Source organism: Haematobia irritans, chromosome 2, assembly GCF_050003625.1.
Source record: "Haematobia irritans isolate KBUSLIRL chromosome 2, ASM5000362v1, whole genome shotgun sequence".
Taxonomy (NCBI): domain Eukaryota; kingdom Metazoa; phylum Arthropoda; class Insecta; order Diptera; family Muscidae; genus Haematobia; species Haematobia irritans.
In genome coordinates, this window is record NC_134398.1 from 149,921,680 (window position 1) to 149,928,946 (window position 7,267).

At 38.1% G+C, this 7,267-nt stretch overlaps 1 non-coding gene across 1 annotated transcript; it reads right to left on the bottom strand.

The window, feature by feature from the left end:
- Nucleotides 1–2,432: 2,432 nt before the first annotated feature.
- Nucleotides 2,433–2,514, bottom strand: TRNAS-AGA (transfer RNA serine (anticodon AGA)). Its single transcript has one exon. It is a non-coding gene; the product is annotated as a tRNA-Ser (tRNA).
- Between the last annotated feature and the right edge of the window lie 4,753 nt (nucleotides 2,515–7,267).

Below are 7,267 nucleotides of genomic sequence, written 5' to 3' on the forward strand. Positions count from 1 at the left end.
GGAAATCAACAATAATTGATTGGTTTGCAAAATTGAAGCGTGGTGAAATGAGCACGGAGGACGGTGAACGCTGTGGACGCCCGAAAAAGGTGGTTATCGACGAAAACATAAAAAAACAAAATGATTTTGAATGACCGTAAAATGAAGTTGATCGAGATAGCAGAGGCCTTAAAGATTTCAAAGGAACGTGTTGGTCATCAATATTTGGATATGCGGAAGCTCTGTGCAAAATGGGTGCCGCGCGAGCTCACATTTGACCAAAAACAACAACGTGTTGATGATTCTGAGCGGTGTTTGCAGCTGTTAACTCGTAATACACCCGAGTTTTTCCGTCGATATGTTACAATGGATGAGTGGACAGCGACCGGTGAACCGTCTTCGAAGCGTGGAAAGCCTCAAAAGTCCGCTGGCAAAGTAATGGCCACTGTTTTTGGGGATGCGCATGGAATATTTTTTATCGATTATCTTGAGAAGGGAAAAACCATCAACAGTGACTATTATATGGCATTATTGGAGCGTTTGAAGGTCGAAATCGCGGCAAAACGGCCCTATATGAAGAAGAAAAAAGTGTTGTTCCACCAAGACAACGCACCGTGCCACAAGTCATTGAGAACGATGGCAAAAATTCATGAATTGGGCTTCGAATTGCTTCCCCACCCACCGTATTCTCCAGATCTGGCCCCCAGCGACGTTTTCTTGTTCTCAGACCTCAAAAGGATGCTCGCAGAGAAAAAATTTTGCTGCAATGAAGAGGTGATCGCCGAAACTGAGGTCTATTTTGAGGCAAAACCGAAGGAGTACTACCAAAATGGTATCAAAAAATTGGAAGGTAGTTATAATCGTTGTATCGCTCTTGAAGAGAACTATGTTGAATAATAAAAACGAATTTTGACAAATAATGTGTTTTTCTTTGTTAGACCGAGGACTTATCAGCCAACCTGTTATATAGCTCCCATATAAACCGATCCCCAGATTTGACCTCCATAATCATATATAGCCCCCATATAAACCGATCCCGAGATTTGGATTTGGAGCCTCTTGGAGGAACAAATTCCATCCGAGTCAGTTGAAATTTGGTACGTTGTGCTAGTATATGGCCGTTAACAACCATGCCTAACTAGGTCCATATCGGTCTATAGTTATATATAGCCCTCAGATAAATCGATCCCCAATCACACAAAAATTGGTCCATACCAAGTTCATAATTATATTAGCCCCCATATAAGCGACCCCCCATATTTCAATTCTGGCTCTCTACGTACCGTGCAAAAGTCTGTATCGATTCGTAATTATTTGTAGACTTACCTATATGTTAGCTCATCTAATGGCTGATCTCTAGTTCCTTTTTTTCCATGTTATTTTTTGTAATTGTTGAAGATTAGTCACTTTACCTCTTACCAATTTCCATTTTTTAAATTTATTTTTCAATTGTTCGATTAATAAAGTCTAAAGAACTTCTTCAAAAATTAATCACTAAACTCGTGGCTGGTAAATTTAACGGCGACAAAAAGCGACGATATTGGCTACAAAAAGCGACACCAGGAATACCGATTTTCGTCGATAGCAGAATATATCGACGAACGGAATACCAATTAGTGGCGACAGACGAAAAGCAACGGCGACTTCAGGAATACGGGTGAATAATTCCATGAACTAATATAGAATTAAATTGACTTTAGTGTCAACTAGGACTCAGTTTTCTTTGAGTGTAGCTTTAAATCTAGGCTTTATAAAATCGATATTAGGATACAGACCTCATTTAAGAAATTTCATTCATATTAACAAAACAATTCAATTAAAAACAAATGTCTCCACCAAAACCTGGGTAGTTAGTTGAGATCAAAAACTGCTTACCAAAAGCATTTGTGTCATGTCCGCATTCTTGAGAATAATCACTTACCATCACCGGACAGTTTCTATTACTACACATCAAATTTTCATGAGTCATACCACTTTGTTTTGCTTTTTTCACACTTACAATATAGTTTTTGGCAATGCTGCAGACAAGTACTGTCCTTATAGGAAATGTCCTGCAATCTAGATTTCCATTTAATAGTAATTACTTACAAAGACTTTATGCCAAATCCTCAAAATAAGTCTTATAACGGCGTTCTCACCAATCATGTTTTGGGGTTTAAAATGTTTTCCCTTTATAAGCATTTCAAAACGAGTAGTTTTCCCAATACAAAAAATGAAGTTCAAAACATAAGTTTTCATCAAAAACACGCCAATTTTACAATGTGAACTCCCTTAGTTTGGAATATGCACTGACTAAACTTACCCTATAGAGGCTTTTTTTCTAGCGTAGACTCAATATGGACTAACTTACAACTTAGAAGACAATGTTAAGAAGTTTTAAGAAATTTAAATAATCTCGCATAATGTTAATTTTTTTAATTAAATGCCACATTAACGAAAAAAAGAAGTTTCTTCGCAGTCGGTAGGATTCGAACCTACGCTCCCAGAGGGAATCTGATTTCTAGTCAGACGCCTTAACCGCTCGGCCACGACTGCTTCATGATGGTGTTTGTCAAAAATACAATATGATTATTCTAGATGCTGCCATCTTTTGATAATGTTACTAATTCATATCATATTTAGCACAGACAACAACCATCCAAAAGAAGTTCCAAAGACATAAATTGTCCCAAGATGGCGTACTTCAGATGTATAATATGAACAACAGTGAATATTGTTCTAATTTTTAACTCATTGGGAATATTGATTTCTGAACCAGAGAATGAAACTGCTGAGTCGCGCCAAATTTTGAACCTTCCACACATAATCAATCAGTATCAAGTTGCTTTAATTCTGCACAAATTTAGCTCAGAAAATTTTAATGAAATGTACAATTGATTTTAAGATTGGTTATACAACAAAACTCATTACCATTCGGATAGGTTAGGTTCAGAGAATGAAGCCGCAGAGTCGCGCCGCCGACCCGTTTTTGACAGTCGACGCCGCCGTATATGTCGACGCCGCCGTATATGTCGACTAAATCTTAGCCGACAATTAATCAAAAATATTGATTTATATCAGAAAAAAATATTAACAGTTATATTTTTTGCCAAAAATTGCCAACTTTCCACCTACAATCAATAAGTATCAAGTTGCTATAAAAATATTACAAAAATTTTACTCAGAAAATTTGAATGAAATATAAATTAAATTGCAAGATTGGTTGTACAATTAGTCTCATTAAAATTCGGTAAACCTCAAATTGATTTTATAATAGATAATTGTGTGCCGCCGAATAGACAATTTTATACCGGATTAAACGTCAAGCTTCCGCCGCCAGAGACAAAAATTTTGTATCATTCGCCGCCGACAAAAATGGGTTGGCTTCATTCTCTATTTCCACATTAGCTAAAAATACCTATTACATATGGGCACTTCTAGTTTTTACCGCTGAACCCACCCGATTATTTTCTTCTGTTAAACCAACCAGATTGTTTCAAAAACATTAGCAGACACCTGATGTTAACATTTTCCCGGTCCGTCAGTAATAAAAAGCTGTATGCCCCTAAAATTCGCTTACGCCTTACACAAAATGCAGGACACTCATACAAGAGGTGATTCCTTTTCCTCCACATTGTTACATCTAATGCAGTGGTCATTATTTTTCATGCCAATAGTTTTTGCAAACTCGCCTATCAGATCAGGGATATCAGGGGAGATATATGACGTCTTGAAAACACTAGCATATCTAGTGTGCGGTTTAAATTTAGATGGGGCCGTAATTCGCCCTAATAACATTTCGATGGGGCCATATTCGCGGTAATAACAGCCTTCTCACGCAGTATGAGCTTTCAGGTAGCCGGGAACAGATGCTAGTGCCCCTGGTAAGGTAGTACTTAGCCTAGCTATCTCATCCCCTCGCTGTTCCATGGTATTTTTCCGTCACCATGTTAGGTGAGAATTGTACTGCTCAGCCATCTTGTTGGGGATGGCTATGGTTGATATTTTTCAGTTTGAAGCACTTTCACAAAACTGTTGCTTTCAAAGAGAAAATTGAACTCTGCAATCAACGGACGCACTAACGCATGTTATGTAACTCAAGCTTAAGCCAGGCCAGGCCGAATCTTATGTACTCTTCACCCTGGATTACGTAGAAAATTCTACTAAAGGCTGTCATCCACAATCGAATTATTTAGCTTGTGGTAATATTTACCGATGACAAGGTATCCTAAAACGTCTTAAAATTGTCTTCTAAATTGTAAGTTAGTCCATACGTGGTATATATTAGACAAAAAGGTATATATAGGTAAATCTACAAATAATTACGAACCGATATGGACTTTTGCGCGGTAATTAGAGAGTCAGAATTGCAATATGGGGATCGCTTTATATGGGGGCTATATACAATTATGAACCGATATGAACCAATTTTTGTGTGATTGGGGATCGGTTTATCTGAGGGCTATATATAACTATAGACCGATATAGACCTAGTTAGGCATGGTTATTAACGGTCATATAAAATTTCAACTGAATCGCATGATATTTGCTCCTCTAAGAGGCTCCAAAACCAAATCTGGGGTTCGGTTTATATGGGGGCTATATATGATTATGGACCGATGTGGACCAATTTTGGCACGGTTGTTGAAGACCATATACTAACACCACGTACCAACTTTCAACCGGATCGGATGAATTTTGCTTCTCCAAAAGGCACCGGAGGTCAAATCTGGAGATCTGTTTATATAGGGGCTATATATAATTACGAACCGATATGGACCAATTTTTGCACGGTTGTTAGAGACCATATATCGTACTAACCTCGTACTAAGTTTCAAGCGGATCGGATGAATTTTGCTCCTCCAAGTGGCACCGGAGTTCAAATCTGGGGATCGGTTTATATGGGGGCTATATATAATTATGGACCGATATGGACCACTTTTTGCATGGTTGTTAGTGTCCATATACTTACCCAAAATACCAAATTTCAAATGAATAGGATGAAATTTGCTCTTCCCAGAGGCACTTTTTGCATGGTTGTTAGTGTCCATATACTTACACAAAATACCAAATTTCAACTGAATAGGATGAAATTTGCTCCTCCCAGAGGCTCAGGAAGTCTAATATGGGGATCGGTTTATATGGGGGCTATGCATAATTATGAGCCGATATGAACCAATTTTTGCATGGTTGTTAGATACCATGTATTAACACCTCGTACCAAGTTTCAAGCGAATCGGATGAATTTTGCTCCTCCAAGAGACTCCGGAGGTTTATAAGGGGGCTATATATAATCATGAACCGATATGGACCAACTTTTGCTTGTTTGTGAGAAACCATATTCTAACACCACGTACCAAATTTCAACCGGATCGGATTTTGCTCCTCCAAGAGGCTCCGCAATCCAAATCTGGGGGTCAGTTTATATGGGGGTTATACGTAAAAGTGGTCCAATATGGCCCATTTGCAATACCATCCGACCTACAGCAATAAAAACTACTTATGCCAAGTTTCAAGTCGATAGCTTGTTTCGTTCGGAAGTTAGCGTGATTTCAACAGACGGACGGACGAACGGACATGCTTAGTAGATCGACTCAGAATTTCACCACGACCCAGAATATATATTTTATGGGGTCTTAAAGCAATATTTCAATGTGTTACACCCTATGGTGGAGGGTATAAAAAATATAAAAGTTATATAAGTCATACCAGCTTGCGAGCTCCATTAAGATCAATATTTCGAAACACAAAACCGGCAATCCTTGATCGTCTTCCAATTTCTCGAGAAATGGAAATAACCACACCTAAACGCCAAGTTTTTTTCCGAATTTTATTTGACATTTCTCTATTTCAGACTTACTCAATTTTAACCATGGACGTCGTGAATGGGCGGAATGGTTCCAATAAATGGCAACAGTCGATGATCAATTTTCGAAGAAAGTCATCTTCAGTGATGAGGCACAATTTCACCTCAGTGGACTCGTCAATAAACAGAATTGCCGCATTTGGGCGAATGGGAATCCAAGAGTGATTGTCTAAAAACCAATGCACCCACAAAGAGTGACTGTTTGGTGGGGGTTATCGGCTGGCGGCATCATCGGGCCGTATTTTTTCCAAAATGAGGCCGGTCAGGCAGTTACTGTGAATGGTGTTCGCTATCGTGAGATGATAACGAACTTTTTATGGCCCGAATTGGAAGATATGGATGTGGACGATATGTGGTTTCAGCAGGACGGTGCCACTTGCCACACAGCTAACGAAACAATGGCTCTTTTGAGCAACAAATTCAATGGCCGTGTTATCTCACGTAATGGCGATGTCAATTGGCTGCCAAGATCATGTGATTTGACACCGTTGGACTTTTTTCTTTGGGGTTATTTGAAAGAAAAGGTGTACGTCGATAAGCCAACAACAATTCAAGAGCTAAAGGATGAGATAATTCGGCACATTAACGGCATAGAACCTCCATTATGTCTCAGCGTCATCGAAAATTTTGACCATTGGATTAAGGTGTGCCACCGAAGTCGCGGCGCCCATTTGGCCGATATTTTGTTCCATAAATAATTGAGTAATACCAATATATCATAATAAAATAAAATTACAATAATTTTCTAAATAGTTTGTGTTTTATTCAAAATCAACATCGGCCCTTGAAATTTTAACAACAGTGTGTTATTGTTCATCACTGATTGTTCAATAAATAATTTCAGTTTTAGAAAAGCTGTGCTCACTCATGAACTTTATCTAAACTTGTCGGCTGCTGAAGTGCCACCAGAACGCAACACCATATATTATTGTAGGTCTGACCACTGCAGTGTACAGCCAATACACAATTTTCGGCTTTAACCTCTCTATTGCCTTTTTACACCAGGCTACCGTGTCTCTTCTCGGCCTTCCTTCAATAGTAAGTTTAAAGTCGAAAACTTGAAAAGTCAACATTTTAAATTTGATTTTGTATTCATCCGCTATATTAAATTATTCATTTCTGGTTTACTTCATTTTGTAAAAAAAAAAGTAAAATGTAGACCAATAAATTACTTTTCAAGACATATTTCTTCGAAATGCACATTTGGACCGTTGGACGGTTTTGGAAAAAAAATTGGTCCAAAATAAAATACATTGCCATTGCCGGTAAGTATTTGTTGTTATGTTTTACAAACAAAAGGTTACGGTTTTGAAGGTTCTATAAAAATGCAAGCTATTTGAACTAGCATTCAATTAACAGGCCAGATGCCTACTTTCTAGTACACGAGTAGACCTTAAAAAAATTTTAAATATCTTCCTATATGCGAAAAAAAAGTGTAAACTT